This window comes from Nerophis lumbriciformis, linkage group LG35 (assembly GCF_033978685.3).
Source record: "Nerophis lumbriciformis linkage group LG35, RoL_Nlum_v2.1, whole genome shotgun sequence".
In the NCBI taxonomy this organism is placed as follows: domain Eukaryota; kingdom Metazoa; phylum Chordata; class Actinopteri; order Syngnathiformes; family Syngnathidae; genus Nerophis; species Nerophis lumbriciformis.
In genome coordinates this window covers 11,695,138-11,709,153 of record NC_084582.2, presented here as the reverse complement: position 1 = coordinate 11,709,153, position 14,016 = coordinate 11,695,138, and positions in this window count along the sequence as shown.

The following is a 14,016-nucleotide window of genomic DNA, read 5'->3' as shown; positions in this document are numbered from 1 at the left end:
GGTTCCAACTTCCATGGCCACCGTCCTAGCTGCTGTCTATATCAACCAGGGTGAGCCCCACCCCTTTCGTGAGCGCACTGCGCGCGGAGTGACCCCTGTTACGCGCACCTGGCAACAGGGTTGGCGGGCAGGTATGCTGCGCGGGCGGAGCGCGTGGAGTGACCCCTGTTACGAGCCCCCGGCCACGGGGGTGGCGGGCAGGTAAGCTGCTTACCTGCTGCGCGTGACGCCGGCCGCGGCGAAGGCGGACGAGGCGGGGTGTCGGTGCGGTGGGCGCGGTGGTGACCCTGGACGTGCGTCGGGCCCTTCTCGCGGATCGCCTCAGCTACGGCTCCCGGTGGGGCCCTCTCGGGGGAAGGGGCCTCGGTCCCGGACCCCGGCGAGGCGTCCCTTCTCCGCTCCGTAAAAGTGTCCATCTCTTTTTTTTTTTTTCTTCTGTTGTGGCATATGCTGCAGGTGCCTGCTCGTTTTTCATATGTGGGTAACAACATTTAACTATGTATATATATTTCCGAATTGGTTTAACTGCCACCCGCCTGAATCTATTTAAAATCTAATTTTTTTTTATTTCCACCACCCGACCCGACCCGCCGATAAAATCTAATTTTTTTTTATTTCATCCGCCCGATCCGCGGATAATCCGCGGACTCCGCGGTTGTGCCCGCAAACCGCGCATCTCTAATATATATATTTATATATATATATATATATATATATATATATATATATATATATATATATATACATATATATAATAAGCTGTAGAAAATGGATGGATATATATATATAAGAAATACTTATATCTCCCGAATTCGGAGGTCTCAAGGTTGGCAAGTATGCATATATGTAATATATATATGTTATTATATATACACTATATAAAACATACTGATATATCATATTATTTTACTGTATTATATTTTTTTATAATACATACAATATATAACAAACCCCAATTACCATGTACAATATTACAGTATCTGTAACAGCTGCAGCAAAAAAAAAGGACAGCATAAAATAAAGAGTAGATCCAGCAGAAAATATACATGATAAACAAAGAAGCGGTCAGGTAATAGACAAATATCATCTATTGCTGTATGGCGAGTGATTATACAGCTGGATGGAGTGCGGAATGAAGGAGTTCTTCACTGTGAAACACATTATCTCCATCTTTAAGCTACATTTAAACCAGTGTGGGTGGCACTGAGAGCAGGTGGGTAAAGTGTCTTGCTCAAGGACACAATGGCAGTAACTAAAATCAGGGCATTCAATCAATCAATCAATCAATCAATCAATCAATCAATGTTTATTTATACAGCCCTAAATCACAAGTGTCTCAAAGGGCTGCACAAGCCACAAAGACATCCTTGGTACAAAGCCCACATAAGGGCAAGGAAAAACTCACCCCAGTGGGACGTCGATGTGAATGACTATGAGAAACCTTGGAGAGGACCGCATATGAGGGGAGCAGAGGAGAAAAGAAAAGAAACGGCAGATCAACTGGTCTAAAAGGGGGGTCTATTTAAAGGCTAGAGTATACAAATGAGTTTTAAGATGGGACTTAAATGCTTCTACTGAGGTAGCATCTCTAATTGTTACCGGGAGGGCATTCCATAGTACTGGAGCCCGAATAGAAAACGCTCTATAGCCCGCAGACTTTTTTTGGGCTCTGGGAATCACTAATAAGCCGGAGTTCTTTGAACGCAGATTTCTTGCCGGGACATATGGTACAATACAATCGACAAGATAGGATCGATCGCAACTGGACTGTTTGGTTCGTCTTAGAAGACGTTTGGCCTTTCATTCGAGTAGGCTTCATCAGTTCATACTCATAGACGTAGGTTGGTTTGATCTACTCCCAGACTTAGATTGGGCTGATCTAGCGGCTGGTGACAAATGTAATCAACGGAGCAATTACAATAGGGCTCTCGCAGCCTTTGCTGCTTGATCCCTAAAAACAAAACGGTTCATCCTTGACTGTCGCCAAACTGAGGTCTTGCAGGGATTTGAGCAGGTCCACTCTAACAGAAGAGGGTTTAAACATGAACCGTAGTCTCCTGAAGAGTCGCTGTAACATCCGCTTAAAACTTTAGAAGACATGCGTCATCTGGAGCCAACTTTCTGTCCTCTTTTAATGTCCAGCAGGTTGAACAAAGAGAGACAAAGACAGCCATCGGGATAAAGGGGAAGTGACCTGAGAGCTCAGTTTCAGGTGTGACACGATGAATGGAGCCAAGTAATCTTGGAACTCAGTGAGTTAACAAACGGAAGAGGATTGAGTGTACACAAGGCCTGTCCCCCGTCTGAACTTCAGTTGATCAATTAACTCCATTATGTTTATCTGGGATGCACTCCATGTTCCCGTTGGCCCTGAGAAACTCGAAGATGAGCCAGCGCGCAGAGGACAGTGTGATGAGTTCATTTCCTGCCCGTCAGTGAACACTTGTCATCAAAACGCAACGCGTGGATATCCGTCCTGGTGTGCGCTCACCTCTACTTCCGCACGGCTCGTTATTGATGCTGTGTTTATCCTGGGATGTGTGTAAAGCAGAAACACTCAAAGATTGAATCGTGCACCATCAAGTCTTGTTTTTATCTGGGCTGTCATTTGCCAAGACATTAATGTGGTCCAGTTTCCTCTTGCATCAACCTAATTCACTTAAACCAGGGGTCGGCAACCCGCGACTCTAGAGCCGCATTCGGCTCTTTAGCGCCGCCCTAGTGGCTCCCTGGAGCTTTTTCAAAGATGCATGAAAAATGGAAAAAGATGAGGGGAAAAAAATATATTTTTTGTTTTAATATGGTTTCTGTAGGAGGACAAACATGACACAAACCTCCCTAATTGTTAGAAATCCCACTGTTTATATTAAACATGCTTCACTGATTCGAGTATTTTGGGAGCGCTGTTTTGTCCTACTAATTTTGGCGGTCCTTGAACTCACCCCAGTTTGTTTACATACATGTATAACTTTCTCCGACTTTCTAGGACGTGTTTTATGCCACTTCTTTTTCTGTCTCATTTTGGCCACCAAACTTTTAACGTTGAGCATGAATGCACAAAGGTGAGTTTTGTTGATGTTATTGACTTGTGTGGAGTGCTAATCAGGCATATTTGGTCACTGCATGACTGCAAGCTAATCGATGCTAACATGCTATTTAGGCTAGCTATATGTACATATTGCATCATAATGCCTCGTTTGTAGGTATATTTGAGCTCATTTAGTTTCCTTTAAGTCCTCTTAATTCAATTTATATCTCATGACACATGATCTGTATGTAATATGGCTTTTAATTTTTTTGCGGCTCCAGACAGATTTGTTTTTGTATTTTTGGTCCAATATGGCTCTTTCAACATTTTGGGTTGCCGACCCCTGACTCAGTGGCCTAGTGGTTAGAGTGTCCGCCCTGAGATCGGTAGGTTGTGAGTTCAAATCCCGGCCGAGTCCCGGCCGGGACTATAAAAATGGGACCCATTACCTCCCTGCTTGGCACTCAGCATCAAGGGTTGGAATTGGGGGTTAAATCACCAAAATGATTCCCGGGCGCGGCCACCACTGCTGCCCACTGCTCCCCTCGCCTCCCAGGGGGTGATCAAGGGTGATGGGTCAAATGCAGAGAATAATCTCGCCACACCTAGTGTGTGTGTGACAATCATTGGTACTTTAACTTTTAACTTTTAAACACACTCATTTTTAGAAATACGCAATAATCGCAGTCTTGCTTGCACTGCAAAAAAACCCCAACAACAACCATGCTTTTGTGTGTTTCAGTGTCAGATGAGTTCAGGGCCCCAGGTTTTCTTTTTTGGAGCTGGCAATCCTCATGAAGACCATTTCAATGACCCAGAGCTGTGACTAAAAATAACCTGGCGGAAAGGCCAACAACTGACTTGGCATGAAGGGTAAGGAGTGAATTACCGCTGCGATAGGCTGAGATACCTACACATCAAGTTGGCGTAAGGGAGCACGCAAATTAGTACAAGATGTGTGGCACTGGGGTATGCTGTGTACAGATGACACTGTCCAACTATGTGCAGTCATCCATAGGGCAGATGGTTATAGTTCTCAGTCATCCATCAGACAGGATCCTTCGAGACATATGAAACGTACTCCAGTTAAGATGAGAACTGATGAGAAAGTTGTCAAGTTACTCACCATATCCATAGAAGAGCTGGCCAAGTTTACAGAATAGAATATCAGACAAAAAAACCTCATAAAACTTCAGTCTGATCTGTATATAACGTAAAAGCTCAATGCAACTTTGTGCAACATGCAGTAAACAATGACGTAGTGGCTGTAATGTAGCACAGTTGCTGGCGTGTGGGTCACTGTGACCGTTGTCATAGCAGAGAGTGGACTTTACGTGCAGGGGAGCGAAAAAGGTAAAACAATATGTGCGATGCGAGTGTCCTAAAAGGCAGCAGCAGCTTTGGACGTTTCAGCACCGTACATTTGATCAAACATTTGCAAAAGCACATAACAATATGATTTTTTTTTTTACAGTCAAGTGTGCTAGGAAGGCATGTGAGCTGCGAAAGATGATACGGAGTAAATTACGCAGCCTTTACTCACATATGAACTTGAAATGGCATCCCATGGAATTGTCCAAAATGTTTTGGTATCCTGGAGCATTTAAAGTTCCTTTCACTGGAACTAAGGTGCCAAGCCCAACTCCTGACAAACCACCCCACACCATAAATCCTCCTCCACCAAATTTCACACTCGGCACAGTGCAGTCCGAAATGTAGCGTTCTCCTGGCAACCTCCAGACCCAGACTCGTCCATCAGATTGCCAGATGGAAAAGCGGGATTCATCAGTCCAGAGAAAGCGTCTCCACTGCTCTAGAGTCCAGTGGTGACATGCTTTACTTAGACTTAGACTTAGACTTCCTTTTTATTGTCTGTCATGTCTGTGTGATCATGTTTTTGTTTTAGTCATGTTCGGTTTTGTTTTTGGACTTTTTGTGCACTTTTGTTTTGTCACCATAGCAACCATTAGTTTTCACCTGTCACGTCACGCACCTGTTTCACGTTTTGAGTCACGCACCTGTTTTCGTTAATCCTGTCTATCTGTGTTGGCCCTGCGATGAGGTGGCGACTTGTCCAGGGTGTACCCCGCCTTCCGCCCGATTGTAGCTGAGATAGGCTCCAGCGCCCCCCGCGACCCCAAAAGGGAATAAGCGGTAGAAAATGGATGGATGGATGTCTATAGTATTTAAGTTCATTGTTTTCAGTTTGTCGTGCTGACGACATCTGTCACGACTAGGACTATGGCTTGGTTTGTCCTCCCGAGGTGCAAGTGAATTGGACCAGATGTGGCGTGAAGGTAAATACATGATTTATTTAAACACTATAACTACAAAAAAAAAGGATCAAACAAAAGGCGCGCACAGGGGCGAAGGTACAAAACTAGACTATAAACACAGAACTTGCACATTGGCAGAAACTATGAACAATTAAACAAAACTTGCAAACTATGGCATGAATAAAGAAAACTTACTTGGATGAAAAAAACGGCATGAAAAAGCGCAGCAAGGGTCATAAGGGTGTGTGGAGAGTATAAATGCGGGATGTCGTCAGAACGACAAACTGAAAACAATGAACTTAAATACTATAGACATGGTTAACGAAAACAGGTGCGTGACTCAAAACGTGAAACAGGTGCGTGACGTGACAGGTGAAAACTAATGGTTGCTATGGTGACAAAACAAAAGTGCACAAAAAGTCCAAAAACAAAACCGAACATGACTAAAACAAAAACATGATCACCCAGACATGACATTGTCATTAATATTTTAACTTTACAGTACAGATAAGAATGAAATTTCGTTACTAAGCTCATGGTAGTGCAGGATAAAAAAGCAATAAGGTGCATGTATAAAAAAATAAATAGGTTACTGTACAGATAAATATATTGCACTTTTCCTTATGCATCCACGTTTATGGATGTATGTTATATTGTCTTTTTTATTCCAGCGAGTTAATCCATTTTGGGGGGAGTTGAGGGGATGATTTAATTATGATGCGTTCCAGAGTCTTACGGCCTGAGGGAAGAAGCTGTTACAGAACCTGGAGGTTCTGCTTCGGAGGCTGCAGAACCTCTTTCTAGAGTCCAGCAATGAAAACAGTCCTTGGTGGGGGTGGGAGGAGTCTTTGCAGATTTTCTGAGCCCTGGTCAGGCAGCGGCTTTTTGCGATCTCCTGGATAGGAGGAAGGGGAGTCCTGATGATCTTTTCCGCCGTCCTCACCACTCTCTGGAGAGACTTCCAGTCTGAGGCACTGCAGGCTCCAGTCCAGACAGAGTTGTTGGTCAGTAAGCTCTCTATAGTGCCTCTGTAGAATGTGCTGAGAATGGGGGGAGGGAGCTGTGCTCTTTTTATCCGACGCTTTGCATTGGATTTGGTGGTGTATGGTTTAGATGCAGCTGCTCGGCCATGGAAACCCATTCCATTAAGCTCTCTGCGTACTGTACGTGGGCTAATTGGAAGGTCACATGAAGTTTGGAGCTCTGTAGCTACTGACTGTGCAGAAAGTCTTTGCACTATGCGCTTCAGCATCCGCTGACCCCTCTCTGTCAGTTTACGTGGCCTACCACTTGGGGGCTGAATTGCTGATGTTACCAAACTCTTCACTTTTCTTATAATAATGTTGACTTTGGAATATTTAGGAGCGAGGAAATTGCACGACTGGATTTGTTGCACAGGTGGCATCCTATGACAGTTCCACGCTGGAAATCACTGAGAGCGGCCCATTCTTTCACAAATGTTTGTAGAAACAGTCTCCATGCCTAAGTGCTTGATTTTATACACCAGGCCTAGTGATTAGGACACCTGATTCTCATCATTTGGATGGGTGGCCAAATACTTTTGGCAATATAATGTATGTTGTTTAATTTTACACTGTCCCGGGTTTGCACAATTAATTAATCCTCTGGGAACTTTTTTTTTTATCTCCGTCGGTAAATTTTGGGTGTATTTTGGCCATAATGTTTGTTGTGTACCTCCATCATACATGATTTCTTTCATGCTGGATTATAGAACATCAATGTGTATTTCTTTCCCAGGTGTACGATACACTCAAAGTTATTCCTAAAATTCCTCCAAGTCAGACAGGACATTTAAAGTCCTTTGTTTTTCCAACGGCATAAAACATTTTGTATTGATATTCGTTTTTACTTTTTTGCTTGCTCACCTTGAGCCTTAAAAAAAGACCTAAATGTGATGTTTTTCACTTTGATCAAACAATGTCGTAGTTTTCAATTTGTATAATGTTGCATAACATGAGTTATTTTACTGATTTAAACGTTGTCTGATCAAAAAGCCTTCAAACGTGTAAAAAAACAAAAAACACAAAAAAAACATTACATGTTTGCAATTTTGTTTAGGATTGAAGTTTGACAATTTTGGGCAAAACAATTGAATTAAAAATGTTTGTGGTTAGAGTGTCCGCCCTGAGATCGGTATGTCGTGAGTTCAAACCCCGGCGGAGTCATACCAAATACTATAAAAATGGGACCCATTACCTCCCTGCTTGGCACTCAGCATCAAGAGTTGGAATTAGGCGTTAAATCACCAAAATTATTCCCGAGCGCGGCCACCGCTGCTGCTCAGTACTCCCCTCACCTCCCAGAAGAGGTGCATCAAGGGGATGGGTCAAATGCAGAGGGTAATTTCACCCCACCTAGTGTGTGTGTGACTATCAGTTGTACTTTAACTTTTAACTTTACACTAGAGATGCCCGATAATAGCTTTTTTGCCGATATTCCGATATTGTCTAACTCTTAATTACCGATTCCGATATCAACCGATACCGATACATACAGTCGTGGAATTAACACATTATTATGCCTAATTTTGTTGTGATGCCCCGCTGGATGCATTAAACAATGTAACAAGGTTTTCCAAAATAAATCAACTCAAGTTATGGAAAAAAATGGCAACATGGCACTGCCATATTTATTATTGAAGTCACAAAGTGCATTCTTTTTTTTAACATTGCCTCAAAACAGCAGCTTGGAATTTGGGACATGCTCTCCCTGAGAGAGCATGAGGAGGTTGAGGTGGGCGAGGTTGGGGGGGCGGGGTTGAGGTGGGGGGAGGGGGGTAGGAGGTAGCGTCCCGGATGAGTTAGTGCTGCAAGGAGTTCTGGGTATTTGTTCTGTTGTGTTTATGTTGTGTTACGGTGCGGATGTTCTCCCGAAACGTGTTTGTCATTGTTGTTTGGTGTGGGTTCACAGTGTGGCGCATATTTGTAACAGTGTTAAAGTTGTTTATACGGCCACCCTCAGCGTGACCTGTATGGCTGTTTACCAATAATGCCTTGCATTCACGTATGTGTGTGATAAGCCGTAGATATTATGTGATTGGGCCGGCACGTAAAGGCAGTGCCTTTAAGGTTTATTGCCGCTCTGTACTTCTCCCTACATCCGTGTACCACTCCGTACAGCGGCGTTTTTAAAAGTCATAAATTTTACTTTATAAAACCGATACCGATAATTTCCGATATTACATTTTAAAGCATTTATCGGCCGATAATATCGGCAGTCCGACATCTCTACTTTACACCATTCAAAAATGTAAGACATTTTATACTCCTCTTCCTTGTTTCTTGTGGCATTTAAAACATTTCCCTATTTATACATAACCTGTAATGGTGGTTCTTTGGTCAAAATGTTGCATAGATTTTGCTGTACATCTTCAAGCCTCTTTCTGACTGTCTCTTTAAAATGCACTGTTTTGTGGGCGGTCTTAAATTACGTGCCTTAACCCACCTCCAGGCCAAGTCCACTTCAACTGCATTCTCCCATCCAGCCCGCGTCAGTGAGGAAAAAGTGCTTAAGTCGATGGGAGGTTATGCGGAAGGCCAGATTTGGCACAGAACGCCCACATTTATGCATTGCTACAGTCAGAGTGTGCATCTTGGATGAAGGCATGCAGTGACAGACTGAAGTCGAGGGGGAGAATGCTGCGCACAATCATTATGACAGATAAGAAAATAAAAAAATTTTTTTATGATTCTGAAGCAAATAAAAAACACTTGCAAGATGCAGCTAATGGGAGTCAAAATTGTAGCCATCAAAGCCCTCTAAAACCACTTCAAAACCCTCCATTAATGTTTTATATACACGCTGCAAGTCTATATATAATGTCGTAACAAACAATATATGTACAATATTTACGGTATTTTAATGATTGTATTATTAATTTTATTATTAATTTTAAACTTATTTCCTCAGTGCATTTATTTCCCTTCCTATAGCAACAATCTTTCTACTTCCTGCAACAAATGTGTGTTCCTACTTCTGGAAACAAATGCATGTGTAATCTAATCATGTTGGTAACAGACAACGAAGACGACTATTTTTTCGAATTGTTGGACTTTTCAATCGGGCGTGTGTCTTTCTCTGGCTCCCACTCCAACCACCTCTCTCCTCCCGGTTGCTGCTTATACAGAGCGACAGGTGATTAGATAACAAGGCCCAGGTGGGCCATCTACGCACCTGTCACTGACTTAGACGCCGGCCCTGGCACACCCCGCCTCGCTGCAGGCCCGCAGGCCACGCCCCCCCTCCACAACAACCTTATCTTTTTAACATGAACGTACGGAGTATGAACTGAAGAGAGCACAAAGAGAGAGTAAAACGTTGGAGCAGACGGAAGGCAAGAGACTGATGTCGGCGACACTTTGACTCTGTAAATGTGGAAATTGGGGCCAAGATATGCCGACATAAATTTAGTGCTTACCCAAAATAAACCGGAAAATAACGTTCCCAGCCACGAGGACCAAACAGACAACTGTCCATCAAATGAGTGGCTATATTGATCATGATACATGCATGCCTGTTATTACAACTACAGTACATACACTGTCGATATACAGTAGCTGTGTACAAGCAAAACATGCAATGTGGGCTAATACTTTACAGATACTGCAAAATGATTGTTCATGTTTTTTAGTCAGTACAGATTGGTGTCTTACCCCATTGTGTTGTGTATTACAAACTCGAAAGCCATTTAGCTGCTGATGCAAAAGTTAGCCCAAAGCCTTATTATACAGGTTACGGAACGTAAATAAAGTATTGTTTGCGGTTTTTGGATGCGTTTTCAAAGTTAAAGGCAGAATGGATTGATCCCTTTTGCTGCATTGCTAGCACCCTAGAATTAGCAGATTATTACGAATTATTGATTGTGAACGATAAGCCAAATTCCAAAAAAAGTGCATTTCCCCTTTAAGCACATTGGAGAATAGGGCCCTGAGACAGCTACAGTATAAGTCAGATCTGGGCAAATTAAGGCCAGATCTTTTCAATCTGGCCCGCCGGACATTCCCCAAAATTTTTTTTAGATCTTTAAGATGGAAACTGTAGCTGCCATTATGATGTGCAGTGATGTTTTCTAATGACCGTAAGTCTTCAACTATACAAAGTATTTCAATGGTTGGAATCTGCGCTTATGGATAATATACCAGTTATTATGGTAATCTAATTAGTTACTATGGTAATCTAATTAGTTACTATGGTCATCTAATTAGTCACTATAGTAATCTACGTCACAGCAGCTCAGACACCACCAAGCAGTGTGGGTGGGAAGCGTTTCCACAGACGCGGAAGGAGATTTTCACAACAAAGTTCTAAAGCTTAGTGATGTATAGAATAGAATAGAATAGAATAGAAAGTACTTTATTGATCCCTGGGGGAAATTCAGCAAATATCAGATGTATCAGATTGTAGGTGGGTTTATTTTGTACCCTTCGCGTTCATATTTCACTGTTTGTTGTATTTTTGTTGCGTTTCACTTGATTGTAAAATATGTTGATCGAAAGGGGGTGTGACATTCATATTTTGTCAATATTCAGTGTTTTATCCTTCATAGAAAAATTTAAAATTCCATTACGTTTTTTTAGGCGGTTTCTGTCATAACGTTTTTAAGCATTCAATCAGATATTATTGTGAGGTTTTGTAATAGCGTTCCTAAAAATAGATATACCGGCCCCCAGACACATTTTTTTCTCTAAATGTGGCCCCAGAGTCAAAATAATTGCCCAGGCCTGGTATAAGTGCAGATATGCAAGATGTACACACACTACTCAGATATATATTCAAGTTTAATTTCTACGATTGTCTGTTGAGAAAATAAAGTTAAAGTTAAAGTTAAAGTACCAATGATTGTCACACACACACTAGGTGTGGCGAGATTATTCTCTGCATTTGACCCATCACCCTTGATCACCCCCTGGGAGGTGAGGGGAGCAGTGGGCAGCAGCGGTGGCCGCGCCCGGGAATCATTTTGGTGATTTAACCCCCAATTCCAACCCTTGCAAATATAATATAAAACAAATCTTAACTCAAATGAACTCACTTTTGATTCCTCCGGAGTAGTGGCAGAAAGTCCCTAAAAAGTTTTTTACAGTGACCAAAGGTAGCATACCATCATGCATTTGCGTGATGACGCCAACATCAGAGAATTGGCCGAGCAACTGTTAAACAGAAAACCAAGGTCATTTTAAAACACAGTAAACCTTCTTCAATTTTTGTGCAATACATATGGAAAAATCCAGATAGAGGACTACGTATGAGGCTGACATATCTTCTCAGAACAACCACAAGTGGACCTCCTCATGTTATTGTCTATTGCTGTGCACCCCATTGTTGCCCCAGAGGAGTCAATCTGATTTAAATTCTCACTATTTACGATTGTTTAAATGGCACATGCATTCCCGGATTCAACCACCTACTTTTCGAAGAACTCAATATTCTGGAAACTGCATATCCAGGCAACATGACGCAACATTTCGTAGAACTGCTATATTTTGCAGGAAGGTTACAGTTAAAATTTATGATATTGTGATTGTAACCAGTATGGGTTTTGGCTTATGAATTAGGTTTATTGCCATGACTTTCAAGGAAAAGCTAAGATGTCAATAAAGTCATCACTGACTCTCCATACCCAACTGCCAGCTTTTATAAAAGCGCTCTTTCTCATAGAGCCAATACCTGCAGTGCATTTTGCAAATGATAATCAACTTTCTGCATCAGGATAAGTACAAAACCATTGCCTATTTGAGTCTGCGGACCTGTCACGAGTTGCTCTCGAAAGTCGCTGTTTATTATCATTCTGTTTTTACTGGTCTGTAAAATATTAGCCTGAACCAATCTGCTCTTGTGTGTGTGCGTGTGTGAGTGTATGCATGCGTGTGTGTGTGTGTGTGTGTGTTTGTGTGGAAAAGCCACATCTAAACCGACTGGCTTGTCATGAGGGACTGTGGGGAATAAGAGCTAATGCTGTGGCTTGGGAATCTTCCTATAAAAATACACACTCCTTTGACTCCATGACAGCCAACGCCACTGCTTGGACCCGGACTGTTTAATACTTTGAACGTCTGACAGGCTGCAGGGGACTTGTACTGTGTTTACTGAAGGTCCCAGCTGGCCTGTTGCCATCGACGTGTCCTGTGAATGGGTCAATCAATCAATCATTCTGCACAACTTTATTAAATAACACCTGTCATTCGGATAAGTGCAGCGTAAAGGGATTCCCAGAGGATTGACAAAGCAGGTTAGGTGCTTTGTCAATGTTTTTGAAAACATCAAGACATATACACTGGTAAAACGTGTAAAAAAAATAACATGCAAGCTAACCTACGCAGTGTGAAGGCTTTAACATGGTGGCAAATGTAATGTATTCCGGCCTTCTCGTCCTGGTAGGGAACTCTGGCTTATTATTATCTTGGGTGTCCTCATCTGTGATTAATATCAGATATTGGTCTGATAGCAGCACACAAAAACAAACAACCAAGTATCGGATTGCATGTGTAAATCTCCAATATAAACTCCGACATCAAGAGTCTTGCAGCACGGTTGGCTAAACTGGACAGCCAGTTCAAATCTAAATGTCTTCCAATAAGCACACACAAATGGTATTTTCTTCTGTTTTAGCCAAGTCATTTACAAACGGTAAACATGGTAGGCCATAGGTTGCTAGGAGATAGTGGCTACACAACAACTAAGCACACAATAGCACACAAGCTATACATACATTAGTGTCCTTAATTGATCTATATTGTGTATCTATTGGCTAATGGTGCTTGCAGCGTGACACCAGACATGCAGAGACAGCAGCCGCAAGGTCAACAAAATAATATTTGATTAATAAAAAAGGCGAGTGCAGCTAAGAAGTGCACATGACCCAAATAAACAAATAGTTTTAGTAGAGCAACATAGACTATGTGACTTGGCAGACAATATCTATGGGAGCTGGTGCAGCTATGTAGGGCACAGAATCAGAAAATCAGTCATGTGGGAACAGAGAACAAACGTGTACAAAGAAAAATGATCAGCCCAGGGCAGGCATATATTGGCAACCAGAAACAGGTGTGTCCCGGTTACCAATCAAGGAAAGGTGAAGTGAAACTACACATTAAGAGCACTGCAAATGAACTTAAACACCACACTGTCACAGTCTCTGTCCATTGCTGGATTCAGCAGATTTTGACCGGGTGAAGGAGGCCCTTGCCAATCAATGACAGCGCTTGGGAAACCATGACCAACTGCTACAGAAACTTATTGACCAGATGTCACACGTTTCCACCCAGCTTACCACTCTCATCAATCAACAAGCTTAACCACCATCCAAACCACCTGCATCCCCTGCTGTCCCTGCTGCGAAGCCACACACCCCCCCACCTGATAAGTACTCTGTCAATCCTAACACCTGTCGTGAATTCTTAACTCAGATCCAGCTTGCTTTTGATGCTCAGCCCTCTCGCTTTGGCCGTAAGGCAGCCAAGATCGCTTATGTAGCCAACCTGCTACAGGGGCCTTCTTTGAGTTATTTCAATACCCTTCGTGAGCAAGGATCCCCTGCAGTCCAGTCTTTTGCTGCACTGCAGAACTGAAGCGGGTCTATGACCACCCCATACAAGGGCAGCAAGCAGATCAGCAGTTGTTGTGACTACGTCAAGGGAGACGCTCAGTAAGAGAATTTGCCTGTGAATTCCGGTCCCTAGCTTTGGAGTCTGG